Raw genomic sequence first — 26,542 nt, 5'->3', positions numbered from 1 at the left:
AAATCCCCTATGGGAAATCCCCTATGGGAAATATGAATGCTGGAAAACAACTGGAACCATTTTCCTGTTTTGCCACTAGGTTTTATGGGTATTATGACTCAGCCATGTGGGGCTCTAAAGACAGAAATTGTAATGGCATCTTTTTATAGGCACTAATTTTGCCATGGTTCGTTGGACAAAGCCTATGGGGAAAATGTATGGCGTTTTCGTAGGGTGTTTGGATAAATGCCGAAAATAAGGACTGTTGAAAACACAGGTTTAGATGTTATACGTTTTGTTCTACAATCTGTATCAGCTAACGTCACTTCTTGTGAATTTTGAAGTATTTATGTAATTTAAAAAAGCACATCAATCACAAAGGCTTCATAATTAATAAAGGTCATATTAACTGACTGCTATTATCTCATAGAACAAAACGTATAAGATCTCCTTAGCCTGTGCTTACCTTCTTTTCTGTGTTTATTCCAAAACCCTCATTTTCCCCCATTCATTTTTCCCATTGGGATGGCTGAACGAGACAAAAGGTAACTAATGTCTGAGTTTCAAGACTACAAGCTGGCAAGCTTTAAAGCTCTGTATAGATCGACATTGACATGATTGGTTGACGATAAGTGGGGGCGGTACTTGCTCTATAAACACAAACTCCCTTCCTTGACTACTTCCTTCCAGCAGTGTGACTCAGGGAGATTCCTAGATGTGAGAAGTGTGCAGGAGGACCTGAGAGAAAGGAATGTGTACTATTGATGTAAAAGGTTGTGTGTGTAAACTGTAGGGGTACACATGGTGCTGGAGATCAGACGTGTCCGGTGAGAGAAAGACAGGTTGAGGTTACCAGGATCACAGTAGTGCAGAAGGTGTTGTATGCTGAGGCAGTGAAGAGAGTAGTAGAGGAAGATGAGTCCAGGGTGAGGGATCTTGAGAGGATCCCTGTGATTAGGCTGAGGTCAATAGAGAGTGACAGGAATAACATGCTTCAGTAAGTTTTAATTTTTTTGGTGTTCATAGCCATAGTTGTCAACTGTACCGCAGGAATAAAATGTAAAACACAGTGGATAGATGTTGTGGTGGCAGCTGTTGAGAAGTACTTGGGTGTACAATATTTTACTGCAGAGTTACAAGGTGTTTTGAACGATAATATCCCGTCCTCCCAGGCTGCTGGCCTGGTGTAGGATCAGAGGGCCAAAGTAGTGGAATAATTATGAAGTTTTAATGGGTGTAAGGTTATAGTTGTTTGGGCAATTTTTTCACAAAATGTAATGAATTCATACTAAAGAATAATACTACAGAATAGTAGGCTGATAAACAGACAAATCGGTAGGTGGCGGCATGCACCTATAACAATTGTATGCGAACCGCCATAATACCAAAGAAGAAGAAGACCTTTTCCTTCTTTTCAACAGCCCTGCTCTGTGACTCGCAGGAAGTATGAATGCCCTAACTGCTACTACGGTTGCATTGCTGTAAATGGCCACTGCAGACGTCGGATTGAACATACATCAGGTTTTACTGGTTCGCTGCACGGATAGCGTTGCTGTAATAAGTCTGGTATTTTACAGGCTTCCCTTACTGGGCCTTAGAGAGTTACAACTATCTGTACTCTTGAAGAGGTTGTTGTTCCAACAGACTCTCGGGTAGAGTTAGACGATAACAGGCAACAGGATTCTTGGTGAATAGGGTGTTGAACGTTTTCTTGACTTTAATACATTTTCAAGTTTTAACTGTGCACTCTCCTCAAACAATAGCATAGTATTCTTTCACGGCAATTTCGATTTTGGCCACTAGATGGCAGCAGTGTATGGGCCAAGTTTTAGACTGATCCAATGAACCATTACATTTCTGTTCAAAATGTTGTTTCAAGACTACCCAAATGTGCATAATTGGTTTATTAATCTATTTCAACTTTTAATTATTATTTGTATCATGTTTTTTGTATCTTTCTCAATGATTGTAAATGCAGTATGTCCACATGTGGTTGTATTGTTTTTACATTTGCAAATTAAATTAAATTAACATAACAAATCTAAGGTATTTATAGAAACAACAAAAACTGCTTGCAGCCTCTGGCTGGCTGTGGTTTGCTGGAAGGTGGCAGGCTGAATTTGAGATGAGAGAAATTCCTTGCTATGGTCTTTCCAATTAGCTCATGGCTAGATGGCTTTCTAGGGCTTATAGCCGTCCTCTGAATGGAAGACGCAAAAGCGGCCTGCCAAGGGCTTGTAGCGGTCCTATGAGTGCAGGCTAAGGAACTTCTATTCAATCAAATAAACCTCACATGGCAAATAAACCATTAGTTTCAGTTGAGCCTTGTCTGGCAGCCAAACAGTTAATTCAGCCTCATTTACTGCCTTTCAAAAAACGTAGCTGATATGGCTGACTTTGTCACGTCCTGACCATAGTAAGATGTTATTTTCTATGGTAGAGTAGGTCAGGGCGTGACAGGGGGTGTTTTGTGTTTTTCTATGTTTTCTATATCTATGTTTAGTTCTGGTTTTCTATTTCTATGTTGTTGTTTTTTTGGGATGATCTCCAGTTAGCGGCAGCTGGTCCTCGTTGTCTCTAATTGGAGATCATACTTAAGTAGGCTTATTTTTTTCCACCTGTGTTTGTGGGTAGTTGTCTTCTGTGTTGTTTATGTACCTGACAGAACTGTGCGCTTTCGTTTTTTCTCTTTGTTATTTTTCCTTTAGTGTTTTGAGTTATAATAAATATCATCATGAGCAATCAACACGCTGCGCTTTGGTCCCCTCTCTACGACAGCCGTTACAGACTTTCTTAAACAAATGTGGTTTCTACTGACAATTGTGATGTACAAACTATGGCATAAGGGAACAATGAGCAGATAAGAGGCAATCTGTAATTTCAATTAAGACAATGAACGATGTAGTAGTAGTCAATATAAAGACGGATGTATTCAATATAACTATTTGTTCAGCACTTTTAAAATGTACAGCAACAGAGTTCAGATCACAGTCTGTTCTTACAGTATTCTTCCTGTACACCAAGTCAGAATCGTAGGATAAATAAAGGGGGCATATAAGCATACAATGAAAGCTCTTACAATATTTGGTGATATGTCTCTAAAACAGGCTATAGGCTACATGTCAGAACAGTAAGCTAAGTTATGAGGGGGTAAGGGATCAAATTATTTGGGTGAAACACATGGGCTATTAACAGCTTACTACACAGCATACACTTAGTATTACTTTCTTAGCTACAGTATACATATCTCCCTGGCATATTACATAATTTATTCAGCAGCATACACATTTTTGGACTCACACTGTTGTGCTGTGCTCACTTGAACAGGATGGTGGCATGGCAGTCCTTCTTGTGGGCAAATTTTGTCATAAAACTTTGTCAGTCTCTCATTCTCTGGATTTACGGTGCTTTCAAGACAACTGAAAACTCTGAAAAAAACAATGTTGTATCATGACGTCAGTGATCTTCAGGTTGGATCTCTAGAAAGAGGCCCGAGTTCCCAACTTGGAATTCCTGAGTTGGATGACCGTTCAAAACATATTTTAGCTACTGATTCCTTCTAAACCACTCATTGTTGAATTTGGGATTTCAAACTTGTTTAATGTTTTTGTCAAATGGCTGATGAGCACCGATACATTTTATCTATAATTTCTCTTCATATGACAAGGATTGAAAAGGATTTGCCAGTAGATTGTCGACCTCATTCATGATTTTGACTGCTTGTCTAACTTGCTAGCTAAGATTTTGAAAGTGTTATGTTGACATAATCAGTCCAATCAAAATTACAGTAGATATAACGTGATTTGATGTCATTTTATCTGTGGCCAATGACCTTGAGCCTTCTTGGATTGGCACTTCTAATGTAAATTCATGGCAGCAAAGAGGCTTGAATTTTTTTGCTCTCCCTGTAGATTTTGTGGTGATGTTTTCTAGTTGTGCCGTGATTGGCTCAGTGTTGTGTCACACATGGGGAGGCTACATTACCAACCCCTACGCTCTGTATTTTCTGCAGAAAGCACTGAGATAAGATAATGAAACACCTTCATTTTGGAGCTGTCTAACTCAAGAAAGCAAAACAGGGACCATGTTGTATGCGGCTTTATTAACTAAATTAATTTTAAAAAATTACAATGTTTGCAAACTGATATGTGACACATATTAATGCCAAACAGGCAGAAAATGTAATAAAAAAAATATTATTTTTGTTCATTTTTTGCAAAACTGGCCTGAATGACGGCTTGCCACTGGCCATACAGCATTTACAGCGATGCAGCCTCCGCAGAAGTCAGGGCATTCATACTTCTTGCGCTTCATGGAACAGAGCTGTTGTGACAGAAATGATCTTCTTCTTTGGTGTCATGGCGTTTGCACATTTTGTTTGTGTGTGCTGCCAGCTACTCTGCAGTAGTGGGTGTTTTCAATCATGTTACATGTGGCACATAAAAAAAGAAAATTGCACCACCAACCCTAAACCTATATTACACTATTTCATAATATATACAGTACTAGTCAATTGTTTAGAAGCACCTACTCATTCCAGGGTTTTTCTTTATTTTTACTATTTTCTACATTGTAGAATAATAGTGAACACATCAAAACTATGAATTAACACATATGGAATCATGTAGTGTTAAAAAGTGTTAAACAAATCTGGAATGCATTTCAATTAACAGGTGTGCCTTGTTAAAAGTTAAAATAATTTATTTCCTTCTTAATGTGTTTGAGTTGTGTTGTGACAAGGTAGGGGTGGTATACAGAAGATAGCCCTATTTGGTAAAAGACCAAGTCCATATTATGGAAAGAACAGCTCAAATAAGCAAAGAGAAACGACAGTTGACCATTACTTTAAGACATGGTCAGTCAATCCGGAAAATGTCAAGAACTTTCAGTTCAGTCGCAAAAACCATGAAGCGTTATGATGAAACTGGCTCTCATGAGGACCGCCACAGGAAAGGAAGACCCAGGATCACCTCAGCTGCAGAGGATAAATTCATAAGAGTTACCAGCCTCAGAAATTGCAGCCTAAAAAAATCCTTCACAGAGTTCAAGTAAGAGACACATCTCAATATCAACTGTTTAGAGGAGACTACGTGAATCAGGACTTCATGGACGAATTGCTACAAAGAAATCACTACTAAAGGACACCAATAAGAAGAAGAGACTTGCTTGGGCCAAAAAACACAAGCAATGGACATTAGACTGGTGGAAATCTGTCCTTTGGTCTGATGAGTCCAAATGTGAGATTTTTGGTTCCAACCGCCGTGTCTTTGTGAGACGCAGAGTAGGTCAACGGATGATATCCGCATGTATGGTTCCCACCGTGATGCATGCAGGAGGAGGTGTGGGGGTGCTTTGCTGGTGACACTGTCAGTGATTTATTTAGAATTCAAGGTACACTTAACCAGCATGGCTACCACAGCTTTCTGCAGCGATACACCATCCCATCTGGTTTGCGCTTAGTGGGTCTATCATTTGTTTTTCAACAGGACAATGACACCTCCAGGCTGTGTAAGGTCTATTTGACCAAGAAGGAGAGTGATGGAGTGCTGCATCAGATGATCTGGCCCCCACAATCACTGACCTCAAACCAACTGAGATGGTTTGGGATGACTTGGACCGCTGAGTGAGAGAAAACCAGCCAACAAGTGCTCAGCGTATGTGGGAACTCAAGACTGTTGGAAAAGCATTCCAGTTGAAGCTGGTTGAGAGAATGCCAAGAGTGTGCAAAGCTGTCATCAAGGCAAACGGTGGCTACTTTGAATAATCTCAAATATAAAATCTATTTTGATTTGTTTAACACTTTTTTGGTTACTACATGATTCCATATGTGTTATTTCATAGTTTTGATGTCTTCACTACTATTCTACAATGTAGAAAATAGTAAAAATGTTTAAAAAAACTTGAATGAGTAGGTGTTCTAAAAAACTTTTGACCGGTAGTGCACATATCATGTATGCATGAATTTCTAGCAAGCGTATCAGGAAAGCTAGACATATTTTGGTTTAGATAAACAAATGTAGTTCGCTAGCGAGCTAAACTCAGCAAAAAATGAAACGTCTTCTCACTGTCAACTGCCTTTATTTTCAGCAAACTTAACATGTATAAATATTTGTATATACATAACAAGATTCGACAACTGAGACATAAACTGAACAAGTTCCACAGACATGTGACTAACAGAAATGGAATAATGTGTCCCTGAACAAAGGGGGGGTCAAAATCAAAACTTATAGTCAGTATCTGGTTTGGCCACCAGCTGCATTAAGTACTGCAGTGCATCTCCTCCTCATGGACTGCACCAGTTTTGCCAGTTCTTTCTGCTACCCCACTCTTCCACCAAGGCACCTGCAAGTTCCCGGACATTTCTGGGGGGAATGGCCCTAGCCCTCACCCTCCGATCCAACAAGTCCCAGACGTGCTCAATGGGATTGAGATCCGGGCTCTTTGCTGGCCATGGCAGAACACTGACATTCCTGTCTTGCAGGAAATCACACACAGAACAAGCAGTATGGCTGGTGGCATTGTCATGCTGGAGGGTCATGTCATGATGAGACTGCAGGAAGGGTACCACATGAGGGAGGAGGATGTCTTCACTGTAATGCACAGCGTTGAGATTGCCTGCAATGACAACAAGCTCAGTCTGATGATGCTGTCCACCACTGCCCCAGACCGTGGTGGACCCTCCACCTCCAAATCGATCCTGCTCCAGAGTACAGGCCTCGGTGTAACGCTCATTAGTTTGACGATAAACACGAATCCGACCATCACCCCTGGTGAGACAAAACCGTGACTCGTCAGCGAAGAGCACTTTTTGTTAGTCCTGTCTGGTCCAGCAACGGTGGGTTTGTGCCCATAGGCGACGTTGTTGCCGATAATGTCTGGTGAGGACCTGCCTTACAACAGGCCTACAAGCCCTCAGTCCAGCCTCTCTCAGCCTATTGCGGGCTGTCTGAGCACTGATGGAGGGATTGTGCGTTCCTGGTGTAACTCAGGCAGTTGTTGTTGCCATCTTGTACCTGTCCCGCAGGTGGGATGTTCGGATGTACCGCTCCTGTGCAGGTGTTGTTACACGTGGTTTGCCACTGCGAGGACGATCAGCTGTCCGTCCTGTCTCCCTGTAGCACTGTCTTAGGCATCTCACATTATGGACATGCAATTTATTGCCCTGGCCACATCTGTAGTCCTCATGCCTCCTTGCAGCATGCCTAAGGCACGTTCACGCAGATGAGCAGGGACCCTGGGCATCTTTCTTTTGGTGTTTTTCAGTCAGTAGAAAGGCCTCTTTAGTGTCCTAAGTTTTCATAACTGTGACCTTAATTGCCTACCGCCTGTAAGCTGTTAGTGTCTTAAAAACCGTTCCACAGGTGCATGTTCTTTAATTGTTTATGGTTCATTGAACAAGCATGGGAAATAGTGTTTAAACCCTTTACAATGAAGTGGAGTTATTTGGATTTTTACGAATTATCTTTGAAAGACAGGGTCCTGAAAAGGGGACGTTTCATTTTTTGCTGAGTTTAGTTAGCGACCTTATATCAGATTGCCCTCTTTTCTGCTGTGCTGATGTTGGCTGACTGAATGCCTTCATCTTTGAAATGAAGAGAAAAAAGGGGGGGAAATTATTTGATAGAATAGCATCACTTTTCAACGTTCAATGACATGCCAACCCCATAAATTGAGCCCCCATTTGCGTTTCAAAATCCTCTGGTTGACAGTGATGGCTACAAACAGACATTTTGATATTTCTCACATCAACTGGATACACCTCCACAGGGTGGTACTCCAAGTCCTGAAATCGCTATGAATTCTGGATATTGTGATTTGTTTACAACAATAAAATGTAGCTTGCCAGTTTCTACCAGTGAGATGCAGAAAATGTTCATATTTGCATGTAGTGAGGAATTTCAAACTTTTTATGACACGATATATTAATAACATATTAATGGACATACACTGAGAAGACAAAACATTATGATCACCTGCTCTTTCCATGACATAGACTGACAAGGTGAATCCAAGTGAAAGCTATGATCCCTTACTGATGTCACTTGTTAAATACACTTCAATCGGTGTTGATGAAGGGGTGAAGACAGGTTAAAAACTCAATATTAGGAAGGTGTTCTTAATGTTTTGTGCACTCAGTGTATGCAGGTAATGCTGACATGAATCCTAGAGGTCAAAGATCAAAGTTCTGTTGATCTGAACATTCTGAAAATGTGTCTGAAGGACAGCTGTGAATCTAAGCTTTCCAATGAGCTATGACTAAAGGGTTTACATGAGCAATAATAACCTGATGTACTGAATGCTGACATTGTCATAGTGATAACAAACAGAAAACTACCATTGCTGAAATGATAGAATTTTTTTGGGGGACATAGACCTTAAAATAAAAATCACTGAGACATTGTCACCCCAAGTATTTGTATTTATTATGGATCCCCATTAGTTCGTGCCAAGGCAGCAGCTACTCTTCCTGGGGTTTATTATGGATACCCATTAGTTCCTGCCAAGGCAGCAGCTACTCTTCCTGGGGTCCAGCAAAATTAAGGCAGTTTATACAATTTTAAAAACATTACAATACATTCGCAGATTTCACAACACACTGTGTGCCCTCAGCCCCCTATTCCACCACATATCTACAGTACTAAATCCATGTGTATGTGTGTGTATAGTCTGTATTTTATTGTGTGTGTGTGTATGCATGTGGCTGTGCCTATGTTTGTGTTGCTTCACAGTCCCCGATATTCCATAAGGTGTTTTTTCCATCTAATTTTACTGCTTGCCTCAGTTACTTGATGTGGAATAGAGTTCTGTGAAGTCATGGCTCTATGTAGTACTCTGCGCCTCCCATAGTCTGTTCTGGACTTGGGGACTGTGAAGAGACCTCTGGTGGCATGTCTTGAAGGGTTATGCATTGGTGTCCGAGCTGTGTGCCAGTAGTTCAAACAGACAGCTCGGTGCATTCAACATGTCAATACCTCTCATAAATACAAGTAGTGAGGAAGTCAATCTCTCCTCCACTTTGGGCAAGGAGAGATTGACATGCAAATTATTAATATTAGCTCTCTGTGTACATCCAAGGGCCAGCCATGCTGCCCTGTTCTGAGCCAATTGCAATTTTCCTGTCCTTTTTTTGTGGCACCTGATCACACGACTGAACGGTAGTCAAGGTGCGACAAAACTAGAGCCTGTAGGATCTGCCTTGTTGATAGTGTTGTTAATGTTAGGGTTTGTTCCTTTCATCCTTGTCAATCATTGGCTCATTGGTGAAATTAGCATTATGACAATATCTTTAGTTAAATCATTCAAAAGCCTTTATTAATGCAATTGCAGACAGAAGTTGGAAAATCAGGAACATAGCACGCATGTTTCCGAGTAAGTTCTGCATCAAAGAAAAGGTCTCAAGTTGTTTTGTTAAAACCTAAGTCCAGCCCTGGTGATGTCACTACCTACGTCATTACCTTTTTACTCCTGAGATGAAAACCCTGCCTACAAAGCTATATAAACAAGGCTTTTAGTGTTATCTAAAAACTTAGCAGTAAACATCCACTCCCCAAAGTTGATTTATTGTGGAATGTTTGACTAGTCTTATCTCCTTCACTCCCCTGTAGAGTTCTGTCTCAGTCACACATTTCTAAGAGGGGTCTTTTTATAATAGGCAGAGAGAGAGAGGGAGAACTAGAAAACAACTGTGGAACAATTCTAAACCTCTATAATGAATATATATATATTGTTAATCTGTAGTCGAGGACCCTATAAATGTGAGGAGGGAGGGGTCTTATAACCCCTCCCCTTCTATTGTTACAACATAAGAATAATCAATTATTCTAATACATCAATCATTTTGGTACAACCCTTATCATGACCCCTAGGTGAACCCAACATTAAGAAGGCAGAGCATCGCTTTATTATGGACAGACTTCTCCCCATTTTAGCTACTGTTGTATCAATATGTTTTGACCATGACAGTCTACAATCCAGGGTTACTCCAAGCAGGTTAGTCATCTCAACTTGCTCAATTGCCACAATTTCTAAGTGAGCCCGACCGACCTCCTGGCTCATTCACTATAAAGCCTACAGATTAATTCGGGTATTTTTTTTATCAATGCGTGTGTGTTTGTGTGTCTATGACTGTGCGGGTGTGAACATTTCAATGTGTGCTTGTGTGTGTGTATATGAATACAAGTGCATAGGCTTGTGTGTGGGGGTTTACAATTGGTGGAAGGTAGTATGTGCATTAACATTAGTGAAGTAACCCATTAAACATTGGTTTAGGTGTTATTATATGATCGGTTGAAGTTATTACGTTACACGTTAAAAAAGTTGTTACTCACCTGACTGATAAAGTAACTTATTACATTAAGTGGAAAAAGTTATTACTACAATTCAACATTTTATCATTAACAATCAAGATATTACATTTACCAGTTTTATTACATTATAAATATAAAAGTTATTACATTAACCGTTGTTACAAGACACAGTATGCATAGTTCTTGCCTTGACCTCATGGATATTATTATCCAATGTATTATTGATTAGTTTAGGATCATTTTAATCAATATAGATATATAAAATACAATTTAAGTGATAACTTCCTGTTTAGAAGATAATGGATTGAATTTATTGATCAATTGAATCCATTAATATACACCTATTGTTGAAACATTATTCTACATAATGACATTTCATAATAATAGTATCATGAGTGTATGAAAGATACAATTATCAACCCCCCCCCACACAGGTTCACTATGACATTTTCTATGATAACATTTATCCATTTAGATCCCAATGTGTGATATTACATAGACACAGGGGAGACCTGATCCTAGATCAGAGCTGCATATTATGCTCCAGAGGTTACCATGGTGATCAGACAAAGTAAACTTTTTAAGAATGGGAGATGGATATGAGTGTTCACTAGATGTTTTCTATTGATCCTTTATTTAGGGATCTGGAACCGGTGCCAGATGGGAGGGAGATGAATTACGGCATGTTTGTGCTTTCTGGTGTTTTCTCATTGGCTCTATATGAACAAAGCTCTTCCCAAATAGACAGACATAGGGTTTCTCTCCAATGTGTGTTCTCTTGTGTGAATTTTGAGTCCCTGATTGACTGATGCTCTTCCCACACCGATCACAGCTATAAATATTCTCTCCAGTGTGTTTGCTTGTGTATAGTCAGGGTAGAAGCTAGAGCAAAGCTCTTCCCATAGACAGACATACGTTTTCTCTTCGGTGGGTGTTTGATGGTGTCTAATCAGGGAGGAAACTACAACAAAGCTCTTCCCACACTGATCACAGTTATAAAGCTTCTCTCCAGTGTGTGTAACCTGGTGTCTATTCAGGGTGGAAGCTACAGCAAAGCTCTTTCCACACTGATCACAGTTATAAAGCTTCTCTCCAGTGTGTGTAACCTGGTGTCTATTCAGGGTGGAAGCTACAGCAAAGCTCTTTCCACACTGATCACAGCTATAATGCTTCACTCCCGTGTGTGTTAGCTGGTGTGTACTCAGGTTGCATGACTGATTGAAGCTCTTTCCACAATCAAGGCAGGGGTAAGGCTTCTCCGCTGTATGAATTCACAAATTATAATTGAGGGTATTAGAAGCAATAAAACGCTTCCCACACTCTCAGCAGCTGTAAGGTTTCTCTCCTTTATGGATTCTTTGGTGTACTTTAAGACCTCCTGCACAGAAGAAACTCTTCCCACACGGAGAGCAGCAGTACGGTTTCTCTCAGGTGTGACTCCACTGTTGAATAATGAAGCCATGCCGGCTTGTGAAACTCTCCCCACAGAGTAGCAGTGGTGGGCCTCCTGAATGGCGCAGTGGTCTAAATCACTGAATCGCAGTGCTAGCTGTACCACTAGAGAATCTGGGTTTGAGTCCAGGCTCTGTCACAGCCGGCCGAGACCAGGAAACCCATGGGGCGGCACACAATTGGCCCAGCATTGTCCGAGTTAGGGGAGGGTTTGGCCGGCAGGGATGTCCTTGTCCCATCTTGCACCAGCGACTCCTGTGGCGGGCCGGGCGCAGTGCACGCTGACACGGTCGCCAGGTGAACGGTGTTTACTCTGACACATTGGTGCGGCTGGCTTCCGGGTTAACCTGTTTAGGATAGGGGGCAGTATTTCCATGTCCGGATAAAAAACATACCCGATTTAATCTGGTTATTACTCCTGCCCAGAAACTAGAATATGCATATAATTGCTTGATTTGGATAGAAAACACCCTAAAGTTTCTAAAACTGTTTGAATGGTGTCTGTGAGTATAACAGAACTCATATGGCAGGCCAAAACCTGAGAAGATTGCATACAGGAAGTGCCCTCTCTGACCATTTATTGGCCTTCTATAGCCTCTTTATGGAAAATAGAGCATCTCTGCTGTAACGAGACATTTTTTAAGGCTCCCATAGGCTCTCAGAAGGCGCCAGAACGGGGAATGATGACTCTGCAGTCCCTGGCTGAAAAACAGTAGCGCATTTGGATAGTGGTCGTTCTGAGAACAATGAAACGGGTGCGCGCGTGCTCGTTAAGAGTCCATTTTACATTTTCAGTCTTTGAACGAAAACGACGTCTCCCGGTCTGAATATTATCGCTATTTTACGAGAAAAATCGCATAAAAATTGATTTCAAACAGCGTTTGACATGCTTCGAAGTACGGTAATGGAATATTTTGAATTTTTTTGTCACGATATGCGCCGGCGCGTCACCCTTCGGATAGTGTCTTGAACGCAAGAACAAAATGCCGCTATTTGGATATAACTATGGATTATTTGGAACCAAAACAACATTGGGTGTAAAGTACAAGTCCTGGGAGTGCATTCTGATGAAGAACAGCAAAGGTAATCCAATTTTTCTTATAGTAAATCTGAGTTTGGTGATTGCCAAACTTGGTGGGTGTCAAAATAGCTAGCCATGATGGCCGGGCTATCTACTCAGAATATTGCAAAATGTGCTTTCACCGAAAAGCCATTTTAAAATCTGACACCGCTATTACATAAAGGAGTTCTGTATCTATAATTCTTAAAATAATTGTTATGTTTTTTGTGAACGTTTATCGTGAGTAATTTAGTAAATTCACCGGAAGTTTCGGTGGGTATGCTAGTTCTGAACGTCACATGCTAATGTAAAAAGCTGGTTTTTGATATAAATATGAACTTGATTGAACAAAACATGCATATATTGTATAACATAATGTCCTAGGAGTGTCATCTGATGAAGATCATCAAAGGTTAGTGCTGCATTTAGCTGTGGTTTTGGTTTTTGTGATATATATGTTAGCTTGAAAAATGGGTGTGTGATTATTTCTGGCTGGGTACTCTCCTGACATAATCTAATGTTTTGGTTTCGTTGTAAAGCCTTTTTGAAATCGGACAATGTGGTTAGTTAAAGGAGAGTCTTGTCTTTAAAATGGTGTAAAATAGTCATATGTTTGAAAAATTGAAGTTTGGGGATTTTTGAGGAGTTTGTAATTCGCGCCACGCCCTATCATTGGATATTGGAGCGGTGTTCCGCTAGCGGAACATCTAGATGTAAGTGGGCATTGTGTCAAGAAGCAATGCAACTTGGTTGGGTTGTGTTTCGGAGGACGCACAGCTCTCAACCTTCACCTCTCCCGAGTCCGTACGGGAGTTGCAGCGATGAGACAAGACTAACTACCAATTGGATACCACGAAATTGCGGAGAAAAAAAGAGTAGCGTTTCTGCTGAGGTTTCTTGTTCTCATCTGGAGAGACTCTTCTCTGTTTCATCAGCAACATGATGTTGTTGAGGCTCCCCAGATGATAAGCCCCTCCCACTGAGAAAATGATGGTTAGGGAAAACACTGAATAACTAGGTTTTGGAAATGTGAGTCCATAAACAAATAATTTTTACTGGCCACTGAGTGTATACTGTTTATCATTATGATTTAACAGAAATGGCAGAAGAAGATTGTCGTCTACACACCCCATTGTTCTTACTTGATGAAAACAAATCCATGTGTTTTTCTGAAGTCGACCATTCGCTCAGACACCCTATTCAGACTCAACAGTAAGGCGCTAACGGGAGAGTTGTGACCAGGGGACTCCGGCAGGGCAGAGGGGGACGGGCTTTGGGGGTTTGTAGTTTTTCAAGTGATTCCCTATCCAGTATACAGTGACTTAGGGTTCATTTTGCACTTCCTAAGGCTTCCACTAGATGTCAACAGTCTTTAGAATGTTTCATGCTTCTACTGTGAATAGGGAGAGAATAAGAGCTCCTGGAAGTAGATGAGTGAGAAAATGACATGAGCTCAGTGGCGCGCGCTCCCATGAGAGTTAGCTGTGTTCCTTTTCTTTTCTGAAGACAAAGGAATCGTCCGGTTGGAATATTATGGAAGATTTATGATAAAAACATCCTAAAGATTGATTCTATACATCGTTTGACATTCTATACATCGTCGGTAATATAACTTTTTTTACTTTTCGTCTGAACTTAACTGCGCGAGCACAGTGCATTTGGAGTACTCTACCGAACGTGCAAACAAAAAGGAGGTAATTGGACATATATATGGACTTTATCGAAACAAATGAACATTTCTTGGGGAACTGGGATTCCTGGGAGTGCATTCCGACGAAGATCATCAAAGGTAAGTGAATATTTATAATGTTATTTCTGAGTTTTGTTGACTCCACAAAATGGCGGGTTTGGTTTAGTCTCTGAGCGCTGTACTCAGATTATTGCAAAGTGTGCTTTCGCTGTAAAGTTTTTTTGAAATCTGACACAGTGGTTGCATTAAGGAGAAGTGCATCTATAATTCTTTGAATAACAGTTTAATAGTTTATCAACGTTTATGATGAGTATTTCTGTAAATTGATGTTCTCATTCACTGGAAGTTTTGGGAGGCAAAACATTTCTGAACATTACACGCCAATGTAAAATGGTTTTTTTGGATATAAATATGAACTTTATCGAGCAAAACATACATGTATTGTGTAACATGAAGTCCTATGAGTGCCATCTGATGAAGATCATCAAAGGTTAGTGATTCATTTTAGCTGTATTTCTGGTTTTTGTGACCCCTCTCCTTGCTTGGAAAATGGCTGTGTGGTTTTTCTTGTCTCGGCGCTGTCCTAACATAATCTAATACTATGCTTTCGCCGTAAAGCCTTTTTGAAATAGGACAATGTGATTGGATTAACGAGAAGTTCATCTTTAAAATGGTGTAAAATAGTTGTATGTTTGAGAAATGTGAATTCTGAGATTCTTGTTGTTTTGAATTTGGCGCCCTGCTATTTCACTGGCTGTTGAATAGTGTGTCCCGCGGGTAGGACGCTAGCGTCCCACATTTCCCAGAGAGGTTAACCCAGAACTAATGTCTCACGTAATTGGTCAGATGCTCAATTTAATTTTGGGTTCATACGTGTTAGCAGGAGAGCTTAAGAGATGCTGTAACGAAGAGCTTCACCGTCTCTTTCAAGATGCGGGCCGAATGTCCCCTCCCCTTTCCAAAATTTGAAGGACGCCAACACCTGCGAAATCGTGATATGTCATAACCAGTGAGGAAAAACCTGAACTACTGCTGCTCATTATGATGTAGTATTTTGAGCCAAATCCATCAATTATTTGGTTTTAACTTCCACCCTAAATTAAATGAATGTCAATTTATACAGTTATCCCCATGTACAATAGAGTCTTTCTGGTGCCTTTTACAGCTTGTTTCTAGTCTAAAGCGTTGCAGAGTTATGCACCCTATGCATTTGTGGCTCAGTTGGTAGTCCATGGTGTTTGCAACGCCAGGGTTGTGGGCTCGATTCCCACGGGGCACCAGTACGAAAAAAAAAGAAAAAAGAAAAATGTATGAAATGTATGCATTCACTACTGTAAGTCGCTCTGGATAAGAGTGTCTGCTAAATGACTAAAATGTAAATGTATATGGGGAGGGTTTGGCCCATCATTATACATTTGTTCTTAACGGACTTTCCTAGTGAAATGAAGGTTAAATACATAACATTTTTATTAGGGTTTGGGGGGGCATTAGCCCCTCCCCCACCCCATTGCCACTCCACTAGAATTGACAAATATCCAACACATGGGCTAGTCCACCATCCAGATCAGAGCTGTAAATACAATCAAGGCTGTCTAATGGCAGAGTTGTTAGTTTGGCACTGTTGATCAGCACAGATTTGGATAAAAATGTCAAGACAGGAGAAGGAGCATACTGGAATCTGTTCTGGATGTTCAAAACTGGTGAGTTTTTCTGATGCTAGCCAGCATGCATTTGCACACTGCAGTGGACAATGTTCTGTTTACATGTGTATTTGCCCTCCTCTGACCTCCCTTCGCAAATCAGATCACGAATGCAATCTGCTGCTCTCTTCCCATCCACATTGACGGGCAACAGTGAAGGTAAAAAGCTTGAAGTGCCTTTGTGTACACATCACTGACAATCTGAAATGGTCCATCCACACAGATAATATAGTGAAGAAGGCTCAACAGCACCTCTTCAAACTCAGGAGGCTGAAGAAAATTGGCTTGGCCCCTAAGACCCTCACAAACCTTCACAGATGCAGATTACCCAGTTCATATATATATACTGTATTCTTGTCAAGGTCCTCCTACTCAACTATTTCTGTATATATACACACACAATCTTTTCACCTACATATTGTACAGATATTCTAAATATTCTATGCACATAGTGTCCATTGTGGTGGAAAATTACAAATTAGACATGCTATGCTGTTTTTTACTTGTCTATTAGTATATGATAGTGTTTTTTCACTCATACAAACTTGTCTTGGGTGACTTAGTCATATGTCTGGGTGTACAGATTAGAGCCGTTTGTTTGGGTGCGACCACAGCATGTGACATATACAATTTTTTACTATCTGCAGGAACTCAGCTGTGTGGAACCTTGAAGAAAGGAACAGAGAATGGTGTGATCTGTGGCAACTGCAGTTAGATGGTTGAGCCATCGTGTGATCAATGTCAGATATCTTAAATCTGCACAGACAAGCTAATCACCTTTTACCCACTGTTCCCCGCCTGTTTCCACACATCTACTAACTGCCGCGTAGATAATAAGGTTGTACTTTTCTATAAAAGTTCTATAAATGTATTGCAGGTATTCTAAGGTAGCAGCGTGACAAGTTGGTTTTGAACTGATGTAGCTAGCTAGCTATGTTTTGTGTACAAATGTAGGACTGGCATTTGGACGTCAACTAGCTATTGTTAGCTAGCGTTTGTGTCGATGTCAGCTGTTGTTGTCTGCTAGCTAGCTAATGGCTGAAGTTATTTGTGTAACAAAATTTCCATAAACAATTACAGCTAGCTACATTTATTTGCCTTTTTGTTAGCTAGCTAGCTTTCAGGTGACTTGTGTTAGCTAGCTAGCTACAGAGGCTAGGTGTTAGACTTTGGACAAGTAAGCTAATGTTAGCTAATAGAGCTGTATTGTTGCCAAGCCAAGTTCCTGACAAGCTTAGATAGAACTCAGAGATTTGGCTAAAAGAAATTAGCAATACCAGAAATACTACAAAAAGGTAGCACATCATTGATTCTTAATGGATGGAAATGTGCACGTGAGAGTGATAAATTATAAATGTAATAAAAAATGTGTCAATCTGAAAAGTCCAATGGAATCTTTATGGAAGCTATATGTATGACTCCCTGATAAAATAAAGGTAAAATATACATGGCCTTCCCTGTAGCTCAGTTGGTAGAGCATGGTGTTTGCAACGCATGGTGTTTGCAACGCCAGGGTTGTGGGTTCAATTCCCACAGGGGGCCAGCACAGGAAAAAAAAAAAAAAGAAATAAAATGTATGCATTCACTACTGTAAGTCGCTCTGGACAAGAGTGTCTGCTAAATATGTAAATGTATATATACAGTGTTGTTTTAATCCAACACAAAAATTTGAGCATAATAGGCGCAGAAAATACTCCAAACTATAATATAATGGAATACAACACAACAAAATACTAAATAATAATTGTCCAAATGACATTTTTTGAAAGTGTGTAGGTGGTGAGATGAGTTTCTCACAGTTACTTCTCAAAAAGAGTAATCATTTGAAAAGAGGCAATTAACTAGCTGGACTAGCGCATCGTTGCCCATGAATTAAAGGCTAGTGAGCAAACATTTTAGCTAGGTAGCCTAGGACAACAAAAACTAAAAACATGTACTGTATGATGTTCATAGACCTTTCAGGGAACATGGAAGATGAGGATGGCATTGGCATTTCTCTACAAGTTGGGTGAGTCAACATGTTTTTTTCTACTTGCAAGCACACACAGAAATCAGTACCATGGACAAACACATATTTAGCTTAGGTTAAACAGACTAAATCATTTTTGGCATCTTTTAGTTGATTAGATGATGTTGAAGTGGTGATGGAATAGTGGAGGCAGCCCCTGTTTTTTGCGACTTGCGGTAACTCTAAATCAATAGTTGTTTAGTAGTCCATAAAAGTGGGAAACTTTAACTTGCTTGACCATCCTGTAGGTCATGTAACTGTTTGTTACATGCAATGTTTTGTGAAATTCACCGGACAAATCTTGCTCTCCGGTTTTATGATTGAACAAAAGGTGTGGTTGAATGTATTCTTCCACTGTCTTCTTGTCTCGGCTGTGTCAAGGCATATTAACCTGTTGGGTCTAGGGGGCAGCATTTGCACGTCTGGATAAAAAAAATGTACCCGATTTAATCTGGTTACTAATCCTACCCAGTAACTAGAATATGCATATACTTATTATATATGGATATAAAACACTCTAAAGTTTCCAAAACTGTTTGAATGGTGTCTGTGAGTATAACAGAACTCATTTGGCAGGCAAAACCCTGAGACATTTTCTGACAGGAAGTGGATACCTGATGTGTTGTATTGAGTTTAAACCTATCCCATTGAAAAACACAGGGGTTTAGGAATATTTTGGCACTTCCTATTGCTTCCACTAGATGTCACCAGCCTTTACAAAGTGTTTTGAGTCTTCTGGAGGGAGATCTGACCGAACAAGAGCCATGGAACGGTGATGTCCCATTAGACACCTGGCGCGCTACTTCATGTTGGGTACCCTCGTTCCAATACGTTATAAAAGGCTATGCATTCGTCCACCTTGAATATTATTCATGTTCTGGTTAAAAAAGGCCCTAATGATTTATGCTATACAACGTTTGACATGTTTGAACGAACGGAAATATATTTTTTCCCCTCGTTCATGACGAGAAGTCCGGCTGGCTTACATCATGTGCTAACGAGACGGAGATTTTTGGACATAAATGATGAGCTTTTTTGAACAAAACTACATTCGTTATGGACCTGTGATACCTGGAAGTGACATCTGATGAAGAGAATCAAAGGTAATGGATTATTTACATAGTATTTTCGATTTTAGATCTCCCCAACATGACGTCTAGTCTGTATCGCAACGCGTATTTTTCTGGGCACAGTGCTCAGATTATTGCAAAGTGTGATTTCCCAGTAAGGTTATTTTTAAATCTGGCAAGTTGATTGCGTTCAAAAGATGTAAATCTATAATTCTTTAAATGACAATATAATATTTTACCAATGTTTTCTAATTTTAATTATTTAATTTGTGACGCTGACTTGACTGCCGGTTATTGGAGGGAAACGATTTCCTCAACATCAATGCCATAGTAAAACGCTGTTTTTGTATATAAATATGAACTTGATAGAACTAAAAATGCATGCATTGTCTAACATAATGTCCTAGGAGTGTCATCTGATGGAGATTGTAAAAGGTTAGTGTATCATTTTAGCTGGTTTTATGGTTTTGGTGACCCTGTCTTTGACTTGACAAAACATTACACACAACTCTTGTAAATGTACTGTCCTAACATACTCTAAATTTATGCTTTCGCCGTAAAACCTTTTTGAAATCGTAAAACGTGGTTAGATTAAGGAGATGTTTATCTTTCAAATGGTGTAACATAGTTGTATTTTTGAAAAATTTGAATTTTGACATTTATTTGGATTCAAATTTGCCGCTCTTGAAATGCACCTGCTGTTGATGGAGTGCACCACGGGTGGCACGCTAGCGTCCCACCTAGCCCCAAGAGGTTTTAACTAACAGGTTATTGAGCAAACAACGCAATTATCACAACACACAGGTTGTAATATGGCTCTTTTTTCTGCCTTGGCTTGCCGGTGATTTTACCCACGCACCCCTACTGCAAGGTGTAGGCTTGGCCTCATTATTTCTTCATGGTTCTGACTTTACCTGCTCGTTGCGCATTGCCTTGTATCAATCTTTGTGTTTTAGGCTAGTAGGGTACTTTGCTGAAGGACAAAATATCCCAAGTGTTTATTACCACCATGGTTTCTTTTGTCCAGCTGTTCAAATCGAACTCATGGATATGGAAGATCAAAGATGATGAAACTAGGCCTAGACATGTTATACACCACAGTAGGCATATTGTTAATAGAATTAAACCAAACTTACCCGATCCATCGTGGAAGCTATTCTTTCTTAATATCTAGACGTTGCGCTAGCGGAACACCTGCTCCAATATCCAATGATAGGCGTGGCGCGAATTACAAATTCCTCAAAAATACAAAAACTTCAATTTTTCAAACATATGACTATTTCACAGCATTTTAAAGACAAGACTCTCCTTTATCTAACCACACTGTCCGATTTCAAAAAGGCTTTACAGCGAAAGCAAAACATTAGATTACGTCAGCAGAGTACCAAGCCAGAAATAATCAGACACCCATTTTTCAAGCTAGCATATAATGTCACAAAAACCCAGAAGACAGGTAAATGCAGCACTAACCTTTGATGATCTTCATCAGATGACACACCTAGGACATTATGTTATACAATACATGCATGTTTTGTTCAATCAAGTTCATATTTATATCAAAAAACAGCTTTTTACATTAGCATGTGACGTTCAGAACTAGCATACCCCCCGCAAACTTCCGGGGAATTTGCTAACAATTTCCTAAATTACTCACGATAAACGTTCACAAAAAGCATAACAATTATTTTAAGAATTATAGATACAGAACTCCTCTATGCACTCGATATGTCCGATTTTAAAATAGCTTTTTGGTGAAAGCACATTTTGCAATATTCTAAGTACATAGCCCAGCCATCACGGGCTAGCTATTTAGACACCCGGCAAGTTTAGCACTCACCAATATCAGATTTACTATTATAAAAGTTTGATTACCTTTTGTTGTCTTCATCAGAATGCACTCCCAGGACTGCTACTTCAATAACAAATGTTGGTTTGGTCCAAAATAATCCATCGTTATATCCGAATAGCGGCGTTTTGTTCGTGCGTCCCAGACACTATCCGAAATGGTAAATCATGGCGCAATTCATGACAAAAAAAATCTAAATATTCCATTACCGTACTTCGAAGCATGTCAACCGCTGTTTAAAATCAATTTTTATGCCATTTTTCTCATAAAAAAGCGATAATATTCCGACCGGGAATGTCCATTTAGCTAAACAGAGGAAAGAAAACAAAGCTTTCGGTCGACGCGGGCACGAGCCTGAGTCTCACAGTACTGTAACCAGCCACTACCCAAACGCGCTACTTTTTTTCAGCCAGAGCCTGCAAAGCCACGATTCAGCGTTTTGCCGCCTTCTGAGAGCCTATGGCAGCCGTAGGAAGTGTCACGGGACAGCTAAGATCCTCACTTTTCAATAAACAGAGACAAGAAGAACGACACCTTGTCAGACAGGCCACTTCCTGCATGAAATCTTCTCAGGTTTTTGCCTGCCATATGAGTTCTGTTATACTCACAGACACCATTCAAACAGTTTTAGAAACGTTAGGGTGTTTTCTATCCAAAGCCAATAATTATATGCATATTCTAGTTACTGGGCAGGAGTAGTAACCAGATTAAATCGGGTACGTTTTTTATCCAGCCGTGAAAATACTGCCCCCTAGCCATAACAGGTTAAGTAACTGTAGTGTACACATTTACTGTCTTTGTCACAGCGTTCAGATAAAGAACAGCTAGACCAGAGCAATCACACTTCCTTTTAAACATCAAAACTCTTTTTAAGTTGTGACAAATAAAAAGATCATGGATAATATTTTATCTGATCTATTAAAGTCAAGAAAACGTTCAACACCCTATCCACCAAGAATCCTTTTGTCTGTTATCGCCTATTTTTACCAGAGAGACACTTGGAACCCAAGTTTCCCTTCTTCTTCAATGAGGTTTGACGGCAGTTGGCATCCAATAAATGTTGCACTACCGCCACCTACTAGACTGGAGTATAACTCCCTTATACTTTGCTTAAATAATAATAATACAAAAATATAAAACTACCATCTAATGCTACACTCACTAAAAAAATAATAAATAAAAACCATACTCCACTATTTAAATATATTTAGTCCTACTTCAGGCCAACAGCCACTTAACACACCCTGTAACTCTTCTGATGTCAAATCTCGCACACCCAATACCTCTCTGTAGCTGCCACCACAACCTCTATTTTCTGCGACTTACATTCCATCCCAGCAGTACAGTTGATAATCAATGCTATTAATTCCAAAACTCCAATCTTACTGAAACATATATCACTTGTTGGTTTATCCCTTTGTGCTGGTAACAGATCTACTACTCACACCACTCCTCTCAGGATCTCTCCCCTTTGACTCATCTTCCTATATTTTCTTCACTGCCTCAGCATATGACAATGTCTGCACTACTCTAATCCTGGAAACCTCAACCTGTCTCTCGCGCACAGGACATTTCTGATCACCAGCCCCATGGGCACCCCTACAATTAACACATACCGCTACTTTCCCCAATGCTACACATTCCTTTCTTTCATGCCCTTCTGCACACTTCTCACACCTAGGAACCTCCCTCCTACACAGTGCTGCCACATGCCCATAAGCGTGACACCTGTAACAACGTAATGTATTCGGCACAAAAGCTCATACAGGATAACTTACAGATGAAGTCAAAGTTTACATACACCTTAGCCAACTACAATTAAACTCAGTTTTCCACAATTCCTGACATTTAATCCTAGTAAAGATTCCCTGTTTTAGGTGTTAGGATCACCTCTTTATTTTAACCTCTCTGGTGTCATTAGCCTCCCACCTCGACAACAGCCAGTGAAATTGCAAGGCGCCAAATTCAAACAACAGAAATCCCATAATTAAAATTCCTCAAACATACAAGTATTATACACCATTTTAAAGATAAACTTCTTGTTAATCCAACCACAGTGTCCGATTTCAATTAGGCTTTACGGTGAAAGCACACCATGCGATTGTGTTAGGACAGTGCCTAGCCACAAGAAACCATACAGACATTTTCCAGCGGAGGACTCATAAAAGTCAGAAATAGCGATGAAATGAATCACTAACCTTTGATCTTCATCTGGTGGCACTCCCAGGACTTCATGTTACACAATAAATGTTTGTTTTGTTCGATATTGTCCCTCTTTATGTCCAAAAATCTCACTTTTGTTGGTGCGTTTAGTTCAGTAATCCAAAAGGCACAAAGCGCGCTCTCAAAAGTCTAAAAAAGTACAATAAAAGTTCGTAGAAACATGTCAAACGATGTTTAAAATCAATCCTCAGGTTGTTTTTGTCATAAATAATCAATAATATTTCAACCGGACAAAAGCTTCATCAATAGAAAAGGAGAAATAAGAAAGGTGCGCTCCCGATCATGCGCTGGACTCATGTCTGGAAATTTCCACTGTCCACTCATTGAAAGTTCTGTATCTCCCTCATTTTTCAGAGTAAAAGCCTGAAACAATGCCTAAAGACTGGCCACATGTAGAAGAAGCCATAGAGATCGTGAACTGGGTCCTAAGTCTCTGTATGGTGGATAGGCTTTCAATGGAAAAACAGCCTTTCAAAAATAATAGTACTTCCTGGATGGATTTTCCTCAGGTTTTCGCCTGTCATATCAGTTCTGTTATACTCACAGACATTATTTTAACAGTTTTGGAAATTTTAGAGTGTTTTCTATCCAAATATGCATATCCTAGCTTCTGGGCCTGAGTATCAGGCAGTTTAATTTGGGCACGCTTTTCATCCAAAATTCCGAATGCTGCCCCCTACCCTAGTGAAGTTAAGAATGTGAAATGTCAGAATAATAGTAGAGAGAATTATTTATTTCAGCTTTTATTTCTTTCATCACATTCCCAGTGGGTCAGAAGTTTACATAAACTCAATTAGTATTTGGTAGCATTGCTTTTAAATTGTTTAACTTGGGTCAAACCTTTTGGGTAGCCTTCCACAAGCTTCCCACAATAAGTTGGGTGAATTTTGGCCCATTCCTCCTGACAGAGCTGGTGTAACTGAGTCTGGTTTGTAGGCCTCCTTGCTTGTGCACGCTTTTTCAGTTCTGCCCACAAATTTTCTATAGGATTGAGGTCAGGGCTTTGTGATTGCCACTCCAATACCTTGACTTTGTTGTCCTTAAGCTATTTTGCCACAACTTTGGACGTATGCTTGGGGTCATTGTCCATTTGGAAGACCCATTTGCGACCAAGCTTTAACTTCCTGACTGATGTCTTGAGATGTTGCTTCAATATATCCACATAATTTTCCTTCCTCGTGATGCGATCTATTTTATGAAGTGCACCAGTCCCTCCTGCAGAAAAGCACCCCCATAACATGATGCTGCCACCCCCATGCTTCACGGTTGGGATGGTGTTTTTCGGCTTGCAAGCCTCCCCCTTTTTCCTCCAAACATAACGATTGTCATTATGGCCAAACAGTTCTATTTTGGTTTCATCAGACAAGAGGACATTTCTCCAAAAAGTACAATCTTTGTCCTCATGTGCAGTTGCAATCCGTAGTCTGGCTTTTTTATGGCGGTTTTGGAGCAGTGGCTTCTTCCTTGCTGAGCGGCCTTTCAGGTTATGTCGATATAGGACTCGTTTTACTGTGGATATAGATACTTTTGTACCCGTTTCCTCCAGCAACTTCACGAGGTCCTTTGCTGTTGTTCTGGGATTGATTTGCACTTTTCACACCAAAGTATGTTCATCTCTAGGAGACAGAACGCGTCTCCTTCCTGAGCGGTATGACAGCTGCGTGGTCCCATGGTGTTTATACTTGCATACTATTGTTTGTACAGATGAACATGGTACCTTCAGGCATTTGGAAATTGCTCCCAAGGATGAACCAGACCTGTGGAGGTCTACAATTTTTTTTCTGAGGTCTTGGCTGATTTCTTTTGATTTTCCCATGATGTCAAGCAAAGAGGCACTGAGTTTGAAGGTAGGCCTTGAAATACATCCACAGGTACACCTCCAATTGACTCAAATGATGTCAATTAGCCTATCAGAAGCTTCTAAAGCCATGGCATAATTTTCTGGAATTTTCCAATCTGTTTAAAGGCACAATTAACTTAGTGTATGTAAACTTCTGACCTACTAGACTTGTGATACAGTGAATTGTAAGTGAAATAATCTGTCTGTAAACAATTGTTGGAAAAATGACTTGTGTCATGCACAAAGTAGATGTCCTAACTGACTTGCCAAAACTATATTTTGTTAACAACAAATTTGTGGAGTGGTTGAAAAACGAGTTTTAATGACTCCAACCTAAGTGTATGTAACCTTCCGACTTCAACTGTATATATCCTAACATCACTTTAGAAGGTTCTCTTCGAGAGTCCAGATATTTTTATTGGCTGAGGCCCAGTAAGGTTAGCCTCGTAAATACCAGACTGAATAGCGCTGCGCTAGATTTGTGTGTGTCGGTTTGGTGGAGGGTGGTGGGCATTAACATCAGTAAAGTAACACATAAAACATTGATTTCAGTGTTATTACATGATCGGTTGAAGTTATTACTTTATTGATCACAAAAGTTGTTATTCACCTGATAATGTAATTTATTACTTTAAATGGAAAAAGTTATACTATAACAATTCAACATTTTATCATATTAACCAACAAGATATTACATTTACTGGTTTTATTACATAAATCTAAAAGTTATTACATTAACCGTTGTTACAAGACACAACATGCATAGTTCATGCCTGGACCTCATGGATATTATTATCCAAAGTAATATTGATTAGTTTTCGGAACATAAATCAATTTAGATTTGTTTATTATAATAATACAAATATAACATTGAAGTGATATATTCATGTTTAGAATACAATGTATTGAATTTATTGATCAATTGAATACATGAATATACACCTATTGTTGAAACATTATTCCTCGTGACATTTAATAACAATAGTATCATGAGTATATGAAAGATACAATTATCAACATCCCCCTCACTCACACAGGTTCACTGTGACATTCTATGATAACATTTATCCACTCAAATCACAAATGTGTGATATTACATAGACACAGGGGTGACCTGATCCTAGATCAGAACTGCATTTTATGCTCCACAGAGGTTACCATAGTGATCAGACTAAGTCAACTGTTTAAGAATGGGAGATGGATATGACTGTTCACTAGATGTTTTCTACTGATCCTTTATTTATGGATCTGGAACGGTCCGGATAGGAGGGAGATGAAATATGTCATGCTTGTGCTTTCTGGTGTTTTCTCATTGGCCCTAAATGAACAAAGCTCTTCCCACATACAGTACCAGTCAAAGGTTT

General features: G+C 39.8%; 1 long non-coding RNA gene and 1 pseudogene across 1 annotated transcript; one reads left to right on the top strand and one right to left on the bottom strand.

Moving 5' to 3' along the window:
- Window positions 1–10,925: 10,925 nt before the first annotated feature.
- On the bottom strand, window positions 10,926–12,063 carry LOC145877517 (uncharacterized; annotated as a pseudogene).
- Window positions 12,064–16,032: 3,969 nt separating this feature from the next.
- On the top strand, window positions 16,033–17,574 carry LOC106601486 (uncharacterized). Its single transcript, XR_001328018.2, has 3 exons — window positions 16,033–16,191; window positions 16,295–16,350; window positions 16,839–17,574. It is a non-coding gene; the product is annotated as an uncharacterized LOC106601486 (long non-coding RNA).
- The last annotated feature ends 8,968 nt before the right edge of the window (window positions 17,575–26,542 follow it).

The sequence above is a fragment of the Salmo salar genome, chromosome 03, assembly GCF_965601325.2.
Source record: "Salmo salar chromosome 03, fSalSal1, whole genome shotgun sequence".
Lineage (NCBI taxonomy): Eukaryota > Metazoa > Chordata > Actinopteri > Salmoniformes > Salmonidae > Salmo > Salmo salar.
This window is presented reverse-complemented; position numbering and strand designations above follow the sequence as displayed.